This window comes from Silene latifolia, chromosome 11 (assembly GCF_048544455.1).
Source record: "Silene latifolia isolate original U9 population chromosome 11, ASM4854445v1, whole genome shotgun sequence".
Classification (NCBI taxonomy): domain Eukaryota; kingdom Viridiplantae; phylum Streptophyta; class Magnoliopsida; order Caryophyllales; family Caryophyllaceae; genus Silene; species Silene latifolia.
Window position 1 is genome coordinate 144,553,180 of NC_133536.1, and position 22,336 is coordinate 144,575,515.

The 22,336-nt window shown below is 39.8% G+C and overlaps 2 non-coding genes across 2 annotated transcripts; one reads left to right on the top strand and one right to left on the bottom strand.

The window, feature by feature from the left end:
• Positions 1–5,386: 5,386 nt before the first annotated feature.
• LOC141616283 (small nucleolar RNA R71) lies at positions 5,387–5,493 on the bottom strand. The gene has a single exon (XR_012530638.1). It is a non-coding gene; the product is annotated as a small nucleolar RNA R71 (small nucleolar RNA).
• Positions 5,494–18,993: 13,500 nt separating this feature from the next.
• LOC141615910 (small nucleolar RNA R71) lies at positions 18,994–19,101 on the top strand. Its single transcript, XR_012530296.1, has one exon. It is a non-coding gene; the product is annotated as a small nucleolar RNA R71 (small nucleolar RNA).
• The last annotated feature ends 3,235 nt before the right edge of the window (positions 19,102–22,336 follow it).

The window sequence follows — 22,336 nt, forward strand, 5'->3', positions numbered from 1 at the left end:
TGATAAGATAAGATTAGATGTTCTAAGATGATAATCTAGGTAGTACAATATGGTATTTATACTAAAATTAAGTACAAGGATTAGGGTTACTAAGGGCTTAAGTGACGATTAAGACCCTAAGAGAAGCTTGACAATTTTGCTAATCCCTAGGGACATGCGCGGATCATGCAACAACTCTTAGGGGAATCCGCGCGTTCTTGCCTTAAGCACAGTTGGTCCTGTAAGAAGATCCGCTCGGGCTGGATTCCAGACGCTCGGATCCTGGCTCTGGGACGCTCGTCCCGAGGTCAGGACGCTCAGATTCTGGCACAGAGTTCTTCTCTTGTTTTGGCTTCCTAAAATCCATGGGGATTATCTTGGGGATGCACGAATCTTACATCATTGCCCATTTCTCTTCATTTATTTACTAAGGCTTCTAGTGTCGGTCTCCTCTTCGATGCTTGGTCATTAGATGCGATCCATTTAGCTCCATTTTGCTCCATAAATGCTAGGCTAGCAATCCTCTCATACTAAGGACACAAAACCTCAAAGAATAAACAAAATAAGAAGCTAAAGATAAGAAATGACCCTAATATATGCTAGAAAGCATGGGAACGAGGTTAATTCGAAGACTAAATGTGCTCAAATATGAGTCACATCAAACATCCCCAAACCGAACCTTTGCTCGTCCCGAGTAAAGAGGTGACTAAAACTATGACCTTTATTTAAACTAACCTACTAACATAGCCGATATGAGACAATTAGCGGGTCTCACTCCGCCCATTCAACTCACAACAAGACACCCATGAGGTAAGATGCCTTCTTATAAGGCAAGGTGGGGCTTGCCAAAATGGCGATACATCAAATCATTAAGCACAAAAAAGCAAGTAATGGATGCATCTACAAAATAATAACCACTTTCCTCATCTAAGTGGCGGAAATTATCTAAGGGGGAAGCAATCAAAGGGTACACACTCTTTTATAGATATGGTTTCTTTAAATTACTAAACCTAGGAGGATACCAACAAATCACCTCCAAGTTGTGTCAAGCTAGGGTACCTTTGTCCTCAATTTCTAAACGCTTTTGTCAAGAGTAGACTCCCTATGATGTTAGAAAAATTGTAGGATCGCGGAATTCCCCTTCTCGCCTAGACAAGAAGCAGGGTCTTCCCCTCTCTACCATGCACAAAAGTGGAATCAATGGATAAAGGGATCAATAGGATTTTGAGTTACATAATGGGAGTTTGCTTTTGATTTTGTTATTCCCCCCAATTTCTTGTGGCATTTGACATTTTGAGAACAATTTCTTGCCATTTCATTGATGTTTGGCATTTTAATACTTGGCAAATTTTTCAATCTTTGCATTTTTTGAACATTTTCAAAGTCACCCCAATTTGTAACGAGGGTGCTTTTATTTGAAGCATAAGAGTTCTTATTTTTGTACTCCTCTTTTCTTTGATGCAAATTTGTTCAAACTTCTTGATTTTCATTTTGGTACTTAAACACAATTTGGGATTTTTGTGCCCATTCCCTTTTTGTTGACAAAACATGATAATAGAAGTGGAAGATGGTTGCATGGTTTCAAGGGTCACCTTGGAATAAACGGTAGCCAATGAGTCATCACATCACAAGGTACTCTTGACTAGGCCTTAGTCCATGGGTCAAAGGATATTAGCATGACACATCCTAGGTTGTTTTAGAGGTCTTCTAATGAGCAAAGTCTTAAGAAGAAAAAGTATCTACAAGGGCCTTATATACACTTATCAAGCTTCCCAAATAATCCCTCCATTCAACTCCACAAGGCCCTTTTCTTTTTTCCCGTTTGCCAACGCGTGTTTTACACGGTAAATATCGTTAGCTACGTATTTGCAAAAATTATGAAACTTAGATATTTTTAATGTACTCGTAAAGACGAATCAAACAAGATCGCACATGAATATATTTTCACTTACGTATTGAGAGAAAATTGATAGTGAATGTTCACTTGTGAATAGTGTGTAAAATAGAAAAGGGCCTTGTGGAGTTGAATGGAGGGAGTAGATGTTTTCACAAAATTTTCGTAAAATGAAAGTACATGCCATGATGCAACTAACATATATAAAACCTAGTGCAAATGCTTCTATTAACTAATATGCCATATAAACTAAATGCAACTCCTAGAATCACATTGGTTTGTACCGCATCAACCAAAATAAAGCCACATAGTCATTATCATAGAGAGGAAAAAGCAGATTTGGAAAGATCATACCATGCGGTCTTCATATTCCTCATGCCTCGGATGTGGCGTAGTCGATCCAATGCGATAAGAGTGACAAACAGACACAAATATATATAATATATACAACTCTATACTACAAAGGAATGAACATGTTTTTGTATTTTTGAGAAATTTTTCAATTTTTATGAATTTTTCAATTTTTATCATTTTTGAATGCAAGGTTAAGTTAGAATTTCCCATCCCCACACTAGTATGGGCATTGTCCTCAATGGCCATGAGGATAGGAAATTATGCAATGCAATCTATATGAATATGCATGATTTCTAAACTAATATGCAAACTATATGACATATAAAACAAGTGAATGCAATCTAATCTATCCTATATGATGCATGCTTTCGATTGTTCGGAGAGCTAATTTGAATTAACTCGCATCCCTTGTGAGTGAACTTCCCCTAACCAAACAAGACACTATTTCTAGTGTAAAAAGAGGGAAAGTTCATGCAAAAGGTAAGCGTGCAATGCATGAATTCTAATTATCATTTTGGATTTTACATATGGGAAAAAAATATGAGACACCTCAATGGAACCGAGGTTAGAGTCCTTTAAATGGTGCTAGGACTCAAAACAAATACTCAAGATAAAGATTTAAAACATGATATAGAGACAAAGCTAAAGGAGGTGTAGGAAACTTACAATGGAATAGGTTGAAGTCAAGTAATTGATGTGACCATAATTAGCGCATATTTAGTCCCCGAATTAGCCTTGTTCCCATGCTTTTTAGTGCATATTTGGGTCATTTATTGTCTTTAGTTCTTTGTTTTGCATATTCTTTAAGGTTTTGTGTCCTTGGTAGGAAAGGAGTGCAAACCCTGCATTTTCATGGCAAAATGAGACTAAATTGATTGAATTCAATGACCAAGCATCAAGGAGAGACAAGATTAGAAGGCCTTTGTACATATTATAGTAGTTGGGCAATGATGAGGAAAGATCCTTGCATCCCCAAGGAAATCCCCCAAGGATTTTATGAAGAAAAGGGAAGAAAAGAAGAAGAAAGCAAGTCTGAGCAGCAATCCGTGCGGATTGTGCTGAAGACGCCCGTCCCCAGCACCACAATCCGTGCGTCTTCTACCAAATACGCCCGGTCAGCAGCCACCAGAAGACGCCCGTCTTCTCCCAAAGACGCTCGGGCAGAGACTCCTGAATCCGCACGTCCCGAGCCAAAGACGCACGGATTCCAAGGCAGCGCAAATTCGTTCTTCAAGCTTCAAAGAAAGATGCCCATCCTTCAGAAAATACCGGCGTTTCCTTAAGTAGGGACTTAATCGTCATTTAAGCCATTAGTTAACCCTAATGCATCCACCTAATTTCTACTATAAATACCCCATTAGTCTAATTAGAAGAGCATGTTCTTCTTATCAATCCTTAGAGTAGTTAATATCAATCAAATCTCTCTTTAGTTTTGTAATGAACTATTAATCAAGTTTTAATACAAGTTTTAATTCCTTAATCTCTCTTTTGTTCATCCTTTGTTTTGGCTAATTGAAGATTATTTGGGTTATTATTGGGAGATTGACAACCTCTCAATCAAGCATCAAGTACTTCTTTTATTCTTTGCTTTATTATTGGAATCATTAGTAGGTATAATTCTCTTAATCCCTTTTTAATTATTGTTAATTAATTTCATTTATTCATCATGTTTTACCTTAGTGGTATGATTGACAACCTTGCTAGCATGATCAACATGATAATGAGTGAGTAGTCACCTAGCTAGGTTAATGGGTAATTAGGGGAAACCAACATGGGGAATGATTAATGCTTAAATTAATATGCTTTCATGGTTTATTTGCTTGCTTGTTTTGATCTCAACTCACGCACATGTTATGTTTGATGAAATGCGAGCCTATGAATCCTTGCATTTTTTACCCATCACCTATCTTTTCAATGAGACTTGTAAGACATAAACCAACTCGAGTCTCATTAGACCATGCATGTTGTTGAGTAGGGAAGACTAAGTCGACTTGTAGGTGTTGTACAATCTAATCGATTCGGCTCCGGGACCCAAACTTTCCTAGGATTGTAAGATATAACCCAACTCAATCCATCACAACAATAATTGCTTGCTTATAATTTGAGAACATGTTTGTATGATCAATTCCCATGAATCCCCTATGACCCCATGACACCCTAGTGCTTTTTATCAATTGTTTACAGCCCTTTTAATTCATCTTGCTTGTTTACTTTAATTGCTATTTAGTTTAGTGACCTTCTACATCAACCCAAATTGTGACACCCCTAAGACACCACTAGTTGCAATAGAAATATCATCTCAATTCCCGTCCCTTGGGATCCGACCTTTACTTGCCTCTTTACTCATTGTAGAGTTGTTTGTGAAGTTATAAATTGTGTTTTGTTCTAGGTGCTTCCAACGACAATTGTTCCGAAAAATAGAATATAGCTCCGAGTCCGACCAAAAATGGCGCCGTTACCGGGGACGGTGTTATCTTGATTTAGATTATCTTATATTGTTATTAGTTGTGTTTTTCTTTGCCTTGGGGAAGTAAAACTCCTCAAGGTTTGTTCTAATTGTTTTCGAGTTGTTTGATATTTTGCATGTCTAGAAGGTCACAAGGTGATTTGTTACCTTTTGATCGTGAAATTGAAAGAACTTTGACAACCAATAGAAGACTTGCTAGGAGAAATTTAAGAGGTATTAGTGAGGTTGTAGATATTCAACCAACTATTGAGTTCATCAACCCTTTTGCAAGAGAAGGTGAGGAGAACCCAACACAAAATACAACACAAAATCAACCCACAATGCCTAAGTTTTCATCACATTCCGTACCCACCGAGGAGAACCTACCCAATGGTACTCCCACACCACAACATTTGACCGGAAATTTCATTGCTAAATCCGCATTTATCCAATTAGTCGAAAGGAGCCAATATGGGGGGATGCCTAGTGAAGACTCTCATTCTCATATGGAAACCTTTTGTGACTATTGTGATGCGATTTCTCAAACCGGTGTAACTCAAGACCAAATTCGATGGGTCTTATTTCCTTTTTCTCTAATTGGCACCGCGAAACAATGGTTGAAGGGCCTTGATAAGGCTACTCTCGGAATTGATTCTTGGAAGAAGTTGGCTCTAGCTTTCTACAAAAAATTCTACCCACCGGAAAAGACTAACATGCTAAGAGCTCAAATTACGGGTTTTAATCAAAGGGATGAAGAATCTTTGTATGAAGCTTGGGAGCGGTTCAAAGGAATTTGTCGCTCATGTCCTCATCATGGACTTAGCGAGTGGTTCTTGGTACAACAATTTTGGAACGGTTTATATGAAGATTCAAGGAACATTCTCAACATGGGATCAAATGAAATGTTCACCGAAGTTGATGGCAATCAAACTTGGAACACAATTGAGGAAATGGCGGTCCATAACTCACAATATAGTAGACCTCGCAAGGCTACTAGAGGAGGAAAGCATGAAGTGGACTCCGTTACTCAATTGGGTGCTCAACTTAGTGCTCACATTAATACCATCAATTTGAAGTTTGAAAAAGCTATGGCTAGACTTGAAGAAGCCTCAAAATCACCAAAGCATCATGTTAATGCCATGAAGGCATCTTCATCAATTCCAAGTGGGATATGTGAGAATTGTGGAACTTTGGGACATGACCAAAGTGAATGTAGGGGAACAAATGAACAAGTGAATGCTTTCCAAGCATACAAGAGTGGTACCCCTTATTCCAACTATTACAATGAAAACACCAGATTCCATCCAAATCTCTCATACAAAAGCCAAAATGTTCAAAACCCTCAAACAACATACACCCCACCTCCCATGAGAAACCAAAATCAAAGACCCTTTTACAACCAAAACCAAGGTTACCAAAATCAATCTCCATACAATCAACAAAATGACCAAGGTTTTGATGTTCAAAAAGCAGTTCTCCAAATGCAAAAGAATCAACAAGAATTTTTCACTCAAATGCAAAAAGATAGTCAAGCAAAGGAAACCACCATCAACAACATCCTAGATCACACCAAAATGTTGGAAACCCAATTGACTCAACTAGTATCTTCAAGCTCACAAAGACAAAAGGGGCAATTACCACCTCAAAGTAATCCCCCAAGACATGAAACGGTTAGTGCCATTCACTTGAGAAGTGGTACAAGGTATGAAGCACCGAAGAAGCAAGTTGAGGATGAAGTTGTGGAAGCTAGTGATAAGGAAGAAATTGTGCAAAACTCCAAGGATGGAGAATCATCAAAAGAAGAAATTTCAAAGAAAAATGAAGACAAGGTCAAGGAGAAGGAGCCCATTGTGATTAGACTTCCTTTTCCAAGTCGTCAAGCCAAGCTCAAATTTGATGACCAACTTGGAAAGTTTATGGAAATTGTGAAGAATTTGGAAGTCTCAATTCCTTTCACGGAATTAATCAATCACGTGTCGGCCTATGCGAAATACATGAAAGACATCCTCACAAAGAAGAAGTCGATCCGGAAGCTTGAGACTATCGCCTTCACTAAGGTGAGTAGTGCAATACTTCAAGGGAGTTCACCTCCAAAACTCAAGGATCCAGGAAGCTTCTCAATACCGTGTACCATTGGCGACACCACGATCAACAAAGCCTTATGTGATCTAGGGGCTAGTGTGAGTGTTATGCCGTACTCGGTGAGTAAAAGGTTGGGGATGGGAGAGCTTAAATGCACCAATATTACACTCCAAATGGCCGATAGATCGACGAAGACACCATTAGGGATATGGGAAGATGTTCCCGTACGAATTGGGAAGTTTTTCATCTCGGTGGACTTTGTCATTGTTGACATGGAAGAAGACTCCAACATTCCAATCATCCTAGGAAGACCTTTCTTACACACCGCGGGTGCGGTGATTGATGTGAAACATGGAGAGCTCACTCTAGAAGTGGGAGATGAGAGTATAACTTTTAATCTTGACAAGACTATGAGAGCTCCACGTTTGCATGAACCATGTTTTATGATCGATCATTATAGCCGGAAGGATGATAGGAAGAAGTCGGAACTTCAATGGAAGAAGAAAATTGAAGATGCTCCATTCAAAGAGCAAGTGAATTGTGACAAAGAGAGCTTGCAAAGCTCATCAAAGTCAAGCAAAGAAGAAGAGGATGGCCTCATTGGCCAAGACAAGAAATTGGGAGAGTTATCTCTATCAACTCAAGAGATCTTTAGTGATCAAGTGGATGAAGTTTGTGGTCTTTGGGACGACGAGTTTGAAGGGATTTTTAATCCCTACATTGGCAATGCTATCGATCAAGACCGACAACAAGGGCAAAGGTTTATTGAAGACCTTTATCATGACAATGAACAAGCTTTTGATTACTTCTTCAAGGTGTTGAGCAACATCAACAACACCTTGAACATGCCCCCTTGACATCTCATCAAGAATGAGAGTTTGGTGGAGTCCTCCCTAAACCACCATTTGTAAATATTTCTAACTCCCTAACTCACATTTCAATTCTTGTAATGCATTTTTGTTATTTTTGGATTTTTATACTTTGATCAAGATAATTATCATGTTTGAGAGAAGTGAGGGAGGGACTAATGATTTCAATTAATGTGTAGTGTTTTAGCTTAGTGTGGGGATAACAATTGCCTAGGCTATCCATGCCTTAGTAATGCCCCCCCCCCCACAATGAAGAACACGAGATTTTGAAGAAAAATGAAAAATGACAAGGGATATGCAAAGTACACGGATGGAACTGAATCCGGGTAAAAGGGGTCGACTCCGAGCGGTTTCAGGAGAATCCGCCCGTCTTCAGGCAATCCGGGCATATTGGGCAGAAGACGCCCGTCCTTCTGAGCTGAATTTTTGAAATTTTGTGACTGTTAATGAATCCGGGCGTCCTGCAATAGAATCCGCCCGTCTTCGAAAAGTCGCCCGTCTTCACTGAAAGACGCCCGTCTTTTTGGCTGAGGAAAACAAGAAAAATCCCTGTAAAGGAATCCGCCCGTCTTCTCTGAAAGACGCCCGTCCCGCATTTTCAAATCCGCCCGTCTTTGTTCAAATCCGCCCGTCTTTAGGCAAAAATTCTGGAACCCAGAACAGACAGAATGCGGGCGTCCCGAAGGAAAGCCGCCCGTCTTCCCCCTGCATTTCAAATTTTTCGGGTTTATTATAAACCCCTCCCACATTCATTTCCTCATTTCTTCATTCATAACACTACCCATAACTCCAAAACCCTCATCCTCTCCATCACAAAAACGAGATTCCTCAACAACATTCACCAAAATCAAATCAAAACATCCTTTTAACAACAAATCAATCACTCCTCTTTCAACAAAAATCAAAACCAAGCACAAAATCTTCAACCTTTGAGTCGATTTTTGAATTCATAAAGGCAAAGCCTTTCATCTTTAAATCGATTTGGGTACACTAGAAAATTGAAGATTTTCACTCTTTTCTTGGTTTATTCATCAATGGCAAGGACAAAGGGAGCAACCAAGGCAACAAAGGCAAAGGCACCAAAGGCAAAGGCACTCTCATCAAGACAAAAGAGTCTTCAAGCAAAGAAAGCATTGGCTATGGTGGTAGCTAGCCCAAACTTGGAAGTGCAACAACAACAACCTCCCATGGAAGCAACAACATCTACTACTCCGGAAATTGCTCAACTTTCGAACTATCCGGAGGTAATTTTCATTTCCAAATCCCATAGGGACACTTTTGCCAAGTATGCTAGAAAAGCATTTCTATCCACCAAGTTTATTTGTGAAGATGCCTTAGATAAGTTGGGTGTCCTTGAGCAAACTAGAGCCTTCTTTAAAGCCATGGGGTTGGAAAAATTGTTTACATCAAAGGAATTGACATACCCCTCCCTTACCTTAGAATTTTTGAGTTCTTTGAAAGTTAACAAGGTAGAGACTATGGAAAGCATCGAGTTTCGCCTAGCTAATGTGAGTAGGCGCATCTCCTTTGAGGAAATGGGTAAAGCTTTGGGTCTTAGTGATTCACCGAGTTATTTCAAGAATGTTGGCAAGTATGACCCCGACCCTCTTTGGGAGGCGATTTCCGGAAGGAAATTTGAGAACTTTCATGCTAGTCACGCTCTATTAGTCCACCATCCGGGCATTAGAGTGTGGCACAAGGTCATAGGAAACACCATCATTGCAAGAAAAGACACCAACCATTTCACCAAACTCGATTTTGTTCTTCTTGAGTCGGCTTTGAACATTGGAAGGGAATTCACCAAGCCTTTCCACTCTCTAAGGCTTTTGGTGGATAGATGGCTAAACATTGATTGTGGGAAGCAAGGCACTACCGTTATTGTGAATGGAGGTCTAGTCACTATTTTAGCTAAATACTTTGATCCGAACTTCAACAAGGATAAGAAGTATGAAGCGAAGAAGGGTGGTCATCTCATTGATATTGATACTATGATAAACAAATACAAGTGGGTCTCTCATAACCCTCTTGACACCAAGTATGGATGGCTCACTAGTGAGGCTAGATCTTTTACTTTGCCTTCAAAGATTTGTCGTTTAAGCGTCCACCGGACCAACTATCTCCTTCCCCTTTCAAAAGAGGCCGAGTATATTATCCGACAACAAAAGGGTGAAATTGAAATGCCCTCCTCTTCCATTGTCACACCACCCTATCCTTTCAAGTACCAAGAGTTCAAACCCGAAGGAGGAGCAAACAAGGATTATGTGACTCTTCTTATGCAAGTGATGCACAAGCAAGCCTTCAAGGATCGGAAAGATGCCTACTTAGTGCAATATCCACCCCTCCTTCACTTAGCTAGGCAAGGACTACTTGACCCTTCATGTCCTTTGCCTAGTTGGGCGGATAGGGAAGTCTTCTTTCCGAGTGCATCTAGGGGTGAGCTTCCGGGTGATAATGAGGTTGTCGGTGATGAAGAGGTTGATGATAACATTGATGAAGAAGCTAGTGAAAAAGGAGAAGAGGATGATGAGCAAGGTGAACAAGAAAGTGAAGAGGGAAGTGATGATGAGTCCACTTCTAGTGAGGAAGATGATGATAGCGATGATATGATGGAAGATTAGCAAGCTTTGGAGGCTCCTACCCTCTCGAGGTTTGTTCTACTTCTTTCTTTGTTTTAATTATTTTTCTTGATCATTGTTGGAGTAGTCCTAGCACCATAGAGGACTAACACCTCGGCCCCATTGTGGTGTTCTCATTTTATTGTTCCCACCTTTTGAAAATCCAAAATGACAAAATTTAGTTTCATGCATTGCATCGTGTGTGCATGAACTACACCCAACCTTAGGACATTAGCAATAATGTCTAACTCGGTTTGGGGAAGTACATGCATACACAACGGGAGGTAATCTAAATTATCCTCTCCGTCATAAACAAAAACCATGCATCATGTAGTGTAGACTAGTGTAGCTTGCATTTAGTGGAGAAATCATGCATCATGTTTGCATAATTTTCCATCATTTTGGCCATTGAGGACAATGCCCATATTAGTGTGGGGATGGGGAATTCTAACTTAACTTTTATTCAAAAATCCAAAAGAAAAAAAATTGAAAAACTTCGAAAAACCATAAAAATTTGAAAATTGAAAAACCATAAACATGTTCATTTCCTTTGTAGTGTAGTCATGTATATATTGTATATATTGTGTTTGTTCTATCCTTGTTCACATTAATCGACTACGCCACATCCGAGACATGAGGATATTGAAGACCGCATGGTATGATCTTTCCAATCTCTTTTTTCCTCTTTATGTTAATGACTATGTGGCTTTATTTTGATTGATGCGGTATAACAATGTGAACTTAGGACTTGCATTTAGTTTATATGTCATATTAGTTGGTAGAATCACTTGCATTAGGATGTGTATAATAGTTGCATCATGGCATATAGTTGCATTTAGATGAAATGTTTTGAAAAGTGCCTAATTGAGAACTTTGACAAGAGCAACTAAGCCATTACAAATACTTTTTCAACTTAAGACTTCGCCTACTAGAATGGTTGTAAAACACCCTAGATTGTGTAATACTAGTATCTTTCGACCTATGACCCAAAGCCTAGTCAAGGGTTTGCATGTGAGTCACCTATTCCAACCCCGTGATGCGATGTGGACTTGGTTAACTTGTCTAGGTGACCTTGATTGACCTTGTGGTATGGCAACCCAAAAATACTTTCTATCAATAAGTTTGAAGTGCTCATTTCAAAGATTTTGTATGTGGAAACGTTTTATTGCCAAGGAAACCTCAAATGGTATGAAATGTTGAAATATTGAGAATTTTAGTTGTTTTGATGGAGGCGTACCACTTCGATGTGCTTTGGAAAGGGATCCATTGAATTGGGCCCCCACACGGTTGTGAATTCAACCGCCCAGAGACAGAGTGACTATCACCCCGAAAAGCTATTGTCTAGAGGTTAACCGGTTGCCTAATAAGCGATTGGCGAAAGCAAAGGACATTAGCACGGAAGGGACAAACCCCATCTCTAATTTTTGAAATGCGAAAGTTGAATGAGGTCAATTTTTGAATGCTAGTCATATCCACCCTTGTTTATAACGATTTGAGCATTTCATTCCCAAAAAGCCTTTTTGTCAAGCCACTTTGTCGAGCTTGGGACGATCCATGACCTTTACTTTTGTAGAGAACTCGAGACTTGTCATGTCATATGCTACTAGCATCATAGGGATCATCATTCCACGCCATCCGATCGCTCTTGACGAAAGTATTTGGAAATTGAGGACGAAAGTAGTCTAGTTTAACACCATTTGGAGGTGATTTAGTGCCATCCTCTTAGCCTTAGTAATTTGTTGAACTAGTATTTGTGACGGAATATATGCTCTTAAATTTGTTCTCTTTTAGTTGACTCCGCCACTTGATGAGGAAGTGGCTATTCTTTTTGTAGATGCATCCATTATTTGATTTTGTGTGCTTAATGTTTGGATGTGTCGCCATTTTGGCAAGACCCACCTTGCCTTGCAAGAAGGCATCCTACCTCATGGTTGTCTTGTTGTGAGTTGAAGGGGCGGAGTGAGACCCGCTAATTGTCTCATGTCGGCTATGTTATTAGGTTAGTTTAAATAATGGTCCTAGTCTTTGTCACCTCTTTACGCGGGACGAGCAAAGGTTCGGTTTGGGGATATTTGATGTGACCATAATTAGCGCATATTTAGTCCCCGAATTAGCCTTGTTCCCATGCTTTTTAGTGCATATTTGGGTCATTTATTGTCTTTAGTTCTTTGTTTTGCATATTCTTTGAGGTTTTGTGTCCTTGGTAGGAAAGGAGTGCAAACCTTGCATTTTTATGGCAAAATGAGACTTAATTGATTGAATTCAATGACCAAGTATCAAGGAGAGACAAGATTAGAAGGCCTTTGTACATATTATAGTAGTTGGGCAATGATGAGGAAATATCCTTGCATCCCCAAGGATTTTATGAAGAAAAGGGAAGAAAAGAAGAAGAAAGCAAGTCTGAGCAGCAATCCGTGCGGATTGTGCTGAAGACGCCCGTCCCCAGCACCACAATCCGTGCGTCTTCTACCAAAGACGCCCGGGCAGCAGCCACCAGAAGACGCCCGTCTTCTCCCAAAGACGCGCGGGCAGAGACTCCTGAATCCGCACGTCACGAGCCTAAGACGCACGGATTCCAAGGCAGCGCAAATTCGTTCTTCAAGCTTCAAAGAAAGATGCCCATCCTTCAGAAAATACCGGCGTTTCCTTAAGTAGGGACTTAATCGTCATTTAAGCCCTTAGTTAACCCTAATGCATCCACCTAATTTCCACTATAAATACCCCATTAGTCTAATTAGAAGAGCATGTTCTTCTTATCCATCCTTAGAGTAGTTAATATCAATCAAATCTCTCTTTAGTTTTGTAATCAACAATTAATCAAGTTTTAATACAAGTTTTAATTCCTTAATCTCTTTTGTTCATCCTTTGTTTTGGGTAATTGAAGATTATTTGGGTTATTATTGGGAGATTGACAACCTCTCAATCAAGCATCAAGTACTTCTTTTATTCTTTGCTTTATTATTGGAATCATTAGTAGGTATAATTCTCTTAACCCCTTTTTAATTATTGTTAATTACTTTCATTTATTCATCATGTTTTACCTTGTTGGTATGATTGACAACCTTGCTAGCATGATCAACATGATAATGAGTGAGTAGTCACCTAGCTAGGGTTAATGGGTAGTTAGGGGAAACCAACATGGGGAATGATTCATGCTTAAATTAATATGCTTTCATGGTTTATTTGCTTGCTTGTTTTGATCTCAACTCATGCACTGTTATGTTTGATGATATGCGAGCCTATGAATCCTTGCATTTTTTACCCATCACCTATCTTTTCAATGAGACTTGTAAGACATAAACCAACTCGAGTCTCATTAGACCATGCATGTTGTTGAGTAGGGAAGACTAAGTCGACTTGTAGGTGTTGTACAATCTAATCGATTCGGCTCCGGGACCCAAACTTTCCTTGGATTGTAAGATATAACCCAACTCAATCCATCACAACAATAATTGCTTGCTTATAATTTGAGAACATGTTTGTATGATCAATTCCCATGAATCCCCTATGACCCCATGACACCCTAGTGCTTTTTATCAATTGTTTACAACCCTTTTAATTCATCTTGCTTGTTTAATTTCATTGCTATTTAGTTTAGTGACCTTCTACATCAACCCAAATTATGACACCCCTAAGACACCACTAGTTGCAATAGAAATCTCATCTCAATTCCCGTCCCTTGGGATCCGACCTTTACTTACCTCTTTACTAATTGTAGAGTTGTTTGTGAAGTTATAAATTGTGTTTTGGTCTAGGTGCTTCCAACGACAATTGTTCCGAAAAATAGAATATAGCTCCGAGTCCGACCAGTAATCAACCCCGCACTTGTGGTATCCTCTAATAAGCCTTGTCAACCCTCAATTGTCGCTTATTGCGACATCATCATAACCGGCCTTATCGCCGCCATAATCATCATCACCTTCATCAACAATTTCTTCATTATGTTCTTCATCATCCACCTCCATTGACTCGGAGGATTCACCATTTCCATCTTCATCATTGGAACTTGAACCTTGCTCTTCTTCTTATTGGCATGAACCAATACCTTCCCCGTCTTCAACAACAACAACCTCCTTTCCATTAGCCACCCGACTATCCTTTTCGGCATCTTGAGAAGCACTAGGGAAGAATACCTCCTTATCCACCCAACTAGGCAAAGGACATGAAGGTTCAAGGAGTCCTTGCGTAGCTAGAAGTAGTAGGGGTGGATATTGGGTACGGTAAGCATTCACCCGGTCATCGTGAGCTTCTTTATGCAATTGTTGCATTAATTGGGTCAAAAAGTCATTGCCTACCATGACATTAGAGCCACATGGTTTGAATTCTTGGAAGGCAAAAGGATAGGGTGGAGTCACAATGGTAGAGAAGGAGGGCTTGGCAATTGGATCCCTATGTTGTTTTATTATAAACTCTGCTTCTTTGGAGACGGGTAATAGGTAGTTTGGTCTACGGACGGAGATACGGCAAATCTTGGTGGGCAAGACAATGGACTTGCCTTCTTTGATGAGCCACTCATATTTATGGTCAAGATTGTCGTTCTTGACCAAATGAAACTTGTTGATCATAGTGCTCAAATCAAGAAGGTTTCTCCCCTTAACCGGTTTGTAGGTGTTATCCTTGTTGAACTCCGGGTTAAAGTGTTTAGATAACCTCGTTACCAAGCCCCCGTTTACAATGAAGGCCGCTCCATCTTTCCCATTATCAATCTCAAGCCACCGATCAAGCAATAGTTGAAGAATGTTGTACTTTTTGGTGAACTTTCCATTGATATTCATGAAGGACTCAAGGTAGACAAAATCAAGTTCGGTGAAGTGGTTGGTGCCTTTCCTAGAAATCAAGGTATTTGCCACAAATTTGTGCCAAACTCTTATGCCCGGATGGTGAACATATAAAGCATGGCACTCCCGGAAGGAATCAAATTTTCGACCTGTTATAGCTTTCCAAAGGGGTGCGGCATCATACTTCAAAGGCTTTTACTCAAAATGATCATATCACATAAGACCAAACACTTAGCCAAACTCACCCTTAGTCATGCTTCTACTCTTGTTCTCAAGACAGAAATCAACATAATTTCGAGTTTCTATCTTATATACCCGCAAGGAGGTTATGAACTTCATGGTCAATGAGGGGTAAGTCAATTCATCCATTCGAAGAGGGTTATCAACCTCATGGACTCGAAAAATGCTCTAGTTCGCTCAAGTACACCCAATTTTTCCAAAGTGTCTTGACAAATAAACTTGGTAGCTACAATAGCCTTTTTGGCAAGGGATAAAAATGCAATCCTATTCTTATCAGTTAAGAAAGTTACCTCCGAAAAATTTGACAATTGTTCTACAACCGGAGTAGATGTGGTAGCTTTCTCAATAGGATTGATGGTTACTTGGACTTCCTCCCTTGGTTGGGTTACTACCAAAGCCTTAGATGCAAGAAGGGCTTGTTGCCTCTTTGATAAATTTTGAGTTTTGGGTGCCTTGGTTCTGCCTTTGGTTCTTGCCATTGTGTTCTCCTTCTCAAATTGGTATCAACAAACCAAGATGTTGCTTGAATGTTCTTTATTCTTCAGACTTCAATCAATTCCTTAATCAATTTAGGATTTTCGAAATTTTGCCCAAACCCTAGAAAATTGATTCAATTTTGTGATGAAATTGATGTTTAGATGGTCGTTTGTTGATGAAGGAGTGATTAATCTTGTTTTGAGAAAGTGTTGTTTGGATTGTGGTGAATTTAGTTGAGAAGTTGGTGTTTTTGAATGAGGGGATTGAGGGTTGTAGTGTGGAAAAAATGTATGTGTTTGTGTTTTTGAAAGATGGAAATGAATTAGGAAGAAGGGTGTCCCGTGTTTCGTTTGAGTATCAGGCCTGGGACGCTCGGATCATAGTCGGGATGCGCGGATCGTCTTACAGGACATCCTGAATTAACAAAGCAGTGCTAGGATGCGCGGATTTGTTTCAGCTCGAGCGGATTTTTGCTGAGACGCTCGGATTGAGTCTGGGACGTGCTGATTTTTGTTCAGCAAAATTTCATAAGTTTGGAACATCCCAGGACCCGCGGATTGATTTCAAGACGAGTGTCCTGAGCTCGGCTTACGCATATTTTCTTACAGGACGTCTCCCATAAATTAAAGTTTCCCAGCTCCCACGTCCTAAGGCCAGGACGCTCAGATTGTGCCTGGGGACGCTCAGATTGATCTCAGCTCCAACGAGCTCAGGTATGCTCGTGGGGATTCCTTTTCCCGTGTAATTCCTTCTTCCTTTCCTTGTTAAATGTTGTGGGTTGCACTACAAAGGCTTGGTTAGCCTAGGCATTTGCCATCCCCACACTTGATCAAACACTACACATCAAAACACGTTAAAATACCTCCCTCACTTGCTCTCATGTCAAAAATCTTGTATCAAAGCATAAAAATGCAAATCCAATAAATATGACAAAGATACAATAAAGGAAATGAAATGGTAGTTAAGGGGGTTAGAATATTTACAAATGGTGGTTTAAGGAGGACTCCACCAAACTCTCCTTCTTGTGAGAGGTATCAAGGGGGCGAAGCCAAGGTGTTATTGATGTTGCTAAACACCTTGTAGAAGTAGTCGAAGGCTTGCTCATTTTCATGATAAAGATCTTGCATAGATCTTTGTGCATTGTTTTCTTCATTGTTGTAGTCACCCAAGTCAAAGTGATGACAAGGATCTACAAAACCTTTGTCTAAGGTCATAGCATTTCCAATATAAGGATTGACCAATCCTTCAAATTCATCGTCCCATAGACCACAAACTTCACTAGCTTGTTCCCTAATGATGTCATGAGTTGACAAGAGCAACTCTCCTTTCTTGTTATCATGGCCAATTAGGCCTTCTTCATTACTTGTCATGATGGGTGAGCTATTCAAGCTCTCATTGTTGTTCAAAATTCCATGCTCTCTGAATAGAGCTACTTGAAGGTCATCCACTTTCTCCTTCCATATGGGTGATGTTTCTTTACCCATGGCTTGATCTTTGCATAAAGATTCTAAATTCTTCCTATCACTTTCTCGGCTATATTGATCGACCATGAAGCATGGCTCATGTAATCGAGGGGCTCTCATTGTTTTGTCAAGATTGAAAGTAATTGTCTCATCCCCTACTTCAAGTGTGAGCTCTCCATGTTTCACATCGATTACCGCTCCCGCGGTGTGCAAGAAAGGTATTCCTAAGATGATAGGAATGTTGGAATCCTCCTTCATGTCTACAAGGACAAAGTCTACCGGGATGAAGAATTTGCCAATTCGCACGGGCACATCCTCCCATACCCCTAAAGGTATCTTTGTTGATCGATCCGCCATTTGAAGAGTGATATTGGTGCATTTGAGCTCTCCCATTCCTAGCTTCTTACATACCGAGTATGGCATGACACTTACACTTGCTCCAAGATCGCACAATGCTTTGTTGATTGTAGTGTCGCCAATGGTACATGGAATAGAAAAACTTCCGGATCTTTGAGCTTTGGAGGGGAACTCCCTTGAAGAATAGCACTACTCACTTTGGTAAAGTCAATAGTCTCCAACTTTCGGATGTATTTCTTCTTGGTAAGAATATCCTTCATGTACTTTGCATAAGCCGGAACATGATTGATCAATTCCGTTAATGGGATTGAGACTTCTAAGTTCTTCACAATTTCCATGAACTTTCCAAGTTTTTCATCAAACTTAGGCTTAGCTTGGCGACTTGGGAATGCAAGTCTAATCACAATAGGCTCTTTTTCCTTAGCCTTCTCTTCATTCTTCTTCTTTGAAAGTTCATTGGTAGTAGGATATACCTCCTTAGAGTTCTCCACAACTCCTTGCTTCCTACTAGCATCCACAATATCTTCATCAATTGGCCTCTTCGGCCCCTCATATCTTGTACCGCTCCTCGAATGGATGGCACTAACCGTTTCATGTCTTGTGGGTCGGTTACCTTGAGGAGGTAATTATCCCTTTTGTCTTTGGGAGCTAGAAGATGCTAATTGGGTCATTTGAGTCTCTAACATTTTGGTGTGGGCAAGTATGTGGTTGATGGTAATTTCTTTAGCTTGGCTATCTTTTTGCATTTGGGTGAACAATTCTTGTTGGTTCTTTTGCATTTGGAGGACCGCTTTTTGAACGTCAAAGCTTTGGTCATTGGATTAGTTGTAGGAAGGTTGATTTCGATATCCTTGGCTTTGGTTGAAAAAGGGTCTTTGAGCTTGGTTTCTCATTGGAGGTGGAGTGTATGTTGGTTGAGGATTTTGAACATTTTGGCTCTTGTATGAGAGATTTGGATGGAATTTGGTGTTCTCATTATAGTGGTTGGAATAAGGGGTACCACTCTTGTATGCTTTGAAAGCATTTACTTGTTCATTTGTTCCCCTACATTCGTTTAGATCATGTCCCAAGGTTCCACAACTTTCACATACTCCATTTGGGATTGAGGATGATGCTACCATAGCATTAACATGTTGTTTGGGTGATTTGGAAGCTTCATCAAGCTTAGCCATGGCCTTCTCAAACTTTAAGTTGATGGTGTCGATATGAGCACTTAGTTGAGCACCCAATTGAGTGATGGAATCTACCTCATGCTTTTCTCCTCTTGTGGCCTTTCGAGGCCTACTATATTAGGAATTATGAACCGCCATCTCTTCGATTTTGGCCCATGTTTGATTGTCATCAAGTCCGGTAAACCTCCCATTAGATCCCATATTAAGAACATTGCGTGAATCTTCATATAAGCCGTTCCAAAATTGTTGCACAAGGAACTACTCACTATGTCCATGGTGTGGACAAGAACGACAAGTGTCCTTAAATCTCTCCCATGCTTCATATAATGATTCCTCATCCCTTTGCTTCAACCCGGTGATTTGGGCTCTCAACATATTAGTCTTCTCCGGAGGATAGAATTTCTTATAGAAGGCAAGTGTTAGCTTCTTCCATGAATCAATACCAAGGGTAGCCTTATCTAGGCTCTTCAACCATTGCTCTGCGGTACCGATCAAGGAAAAAGGAAACAATACCCATCGGATTTGGTCTTGAGTAACTCCGGTTTGAGAAATTGCATCACAATAATCGCAAAAAGTCTCCATATGTAAATGAGAATCCTCACTAGGCATCCCTCCAAATTGACTTCTCTCAACTAATTGTATGAATGCGGATTTGGCAATAAAATTACCGGTTAAATGTGGTGGTGTAGGAGTACCGTTTGGTAGGTTCTCCTCGGTTGGTATGAAATGTGATGAAAATTTAGGCATTGTAGGTTGATTTTGTGGTGGGCTTGGAATTGGGTTATCCTCTCCTTCTCTTGTAAAAGGGTTGATAAACTCAATGTTATTTTGTTGAATGTCCACAATCTCTCCAATACCTACAACTCTTGAAGTACCTCAAGCAACTCTTCTATTGTTGGTTAAGGTCCTTTCAATCTCGAAATCAATAGGTAACAAATTACCTTGTGATCTCCTAGTCATGCAAAATATCAAACAACTAGAAAACAATTAGAACAACCTTGAGGAGATTGACTTCCCTAAGGTAAAGAAAGACACAACTAAAAACAATTAACGAAAATCAAATTAATTGAACACCGTCCCCAGCAACGGCGCCATTTTTGGTCGAGGCGTTTTTGTGCTTAGTGCTTAGTCGTTGTTACTACCTAACCAAAACAATATTTATAACTTCATGCACTACTCTTAGTAAAGAGGTAAGTAAAGGTCGGATCCCAAGGGACGGGTATTGATTTAAGATTTCAATTGCAAGTAGTTATGTCTTAGGGTGTCACAAATTGGGTTGAGATGAGGTGTGGTCTAAACTAATCAACAAGATGAATGTAAACTAATGAAAACAAAGTAAAGCAATTAAAGGGGTTTGTAAACAATTGATTAAAGGCACTATGGTGTCGTAGGTTCATAGGGGATTCATGTAAATAGATCATACAAACATGTTCTCAATTAGAAGCAAGCACTTATTATTGTGATGGGATCGAGTTAGTGTATATCTTACAATCCTTAGGAAGATTTGGGTCCCAGAGCCGAGTCGATCAAGACTTTACAACACCTACAAGTCGACTTAGTCTCTTCCTATTCAACTCTATGCATGGTCTAATGAGGCTCGAGTTGGTTTATGTCTTACAAGCCTCATTGAAAAGATAAGAGATGGGTAAAAAATGCAAGGTTTCATAGTCTAGCATTTCATCAAATATAACATGTGCATAGGTTGAAATCACAACAAGTAAACAATTAATTATGAAAACATATTAGATTAAGCATAGATTAATTCCCATGATTATTTCCCCTAATTCCCCATTAACCCTATCTAAAGGACTACTCACTCATGATCAAGTTTAGCATGCTAATAAGGTTGTCAATCATACTAACAAAGCAAAACATGATGAATAAATGATGTGATTAACAATAATTAAGCAAAGGTAAAAAGAGATTATACCCATTGAGATGATCCAAATAATAAAGCAAAGAATAATAGAAGTAAACTTGATGATTGATGGAAGGTTGTCAATCCTCCAATAAACTCCAAATAATCTTCTAATTACCCAACTAAACTAAGAATAATTGAGAGAATAAGAAAAGATTAAGATGTGATTAATATTGAAATGTGTATTACAACTTTGATTAAGACTAAATTAAGAGAATGATTATGATAAGATGAGATTAGATGTTCTAAGATAATAATCTAGGTAGTACAATAGGGTATTTATACAAAAATTAAGTACAAGGATTAGTGTTACTAAGGGCTTAAATGACGATTAAGACCCTAAGAGAAGCTTGACAATTTTGCTAATCTCGAGGGACATGCGCGGATCATGCACCAACTCCCAGGGGAATCCGCGCGTCCTTGCCTTAAGCACAGTTGGTCCTGTAAGAAGATCCGCTCGGGCTGGCTAAGAGATTCTCGGATCCTGGCCTCGGACGCTCGTCCCGAGCTCAGGACGCTCGGATTCTGGAACAGGGTTCTTCTCTTGTTTTGGCTTCCTAACAATCCGTGGGGATTGTCTTGGGGATGTACGGATCTTCCATCATTGCCCATTTCTCTTCATTTATTTACATAGGCTTCTAGTGTCGGTCTCCTCTTCGATGCTTGGTCATTAGATGCGATCCATTTAGCTCCATTTTGCTCCATAAATACAAGGCTAGCAATCCTCTCCTACCAAGGACACAAAACCTCAAAGAATATGCAAAATGGGAAACTAAAGATAAGAAATGACCCTAATATATGCTAGAAAGCATGGAACGAGGTTAATTCGGGGATTAAATGTGCTCAAATATGAGTCACATCAATTTTGATACTAGATGATTATTGTATGATTGTGTATTTGATAGGAGGTGACTTTGTAGAGGAACGTTCTGATTAGCTGATTGTGACGATCTTGGTGATTGCCTTTCCAAGTAGGGTTTCCCTACTCGGTTATTGGTTACATAAGTGTTGATGGTGATTGTGTTTGTTGTTGATCTGTAACATGTTGGTTTTTGTGTTGGAGTTATTGTTGCATAATTGTTGTTGTTTGTCTCTGGTTGGCGAGGTGTGCCCTCGGCTAAGTGGAGTCACTTGCGGGAGTGGCTTCACGCCCTTGATTCGCCCTCTGTGGAACCCGCCACAGAAGGGGATGTGCATATTAATGAACATGGGTTATCGCTCGGTTGAGATGAGCGGGGATTCGGTGGGTACGGCTACGGTCCCCCACTGGCGGCGAGGAATATCTATTGCGATGGGTATTCTGGCAGGACTACACACTTTAGTGTGTAGTCAGGTATGTAGAGTTGTGACGGAGTTTGGGTAATGTGTGTATATTGTTATCTTGTGTATCTTGTTTTGTGTAATCAGTAACTGACCCGGTTTAAATGTTTTAAAAACTGTGGTGATACATTCGGGGGTGGTGAGCAGTTGTCTAGTAGGTTTACTATGGATGCGCACATGATTAGCTGGGGATGGAGTCGCCACGAGTCTGATAGTAGTCTTCCGCTGTGTTATCAAAATAATTTTTGTACTTTAGTTGTAGGTTGGTTTTAGAACAGTTGTACTTTACTTTACAGTTATGGTTTGGATTGTAATCACTTAAACTCATTTACTTAATTAAGTATGTTTCTTAATGGTCTATTTGATATACAT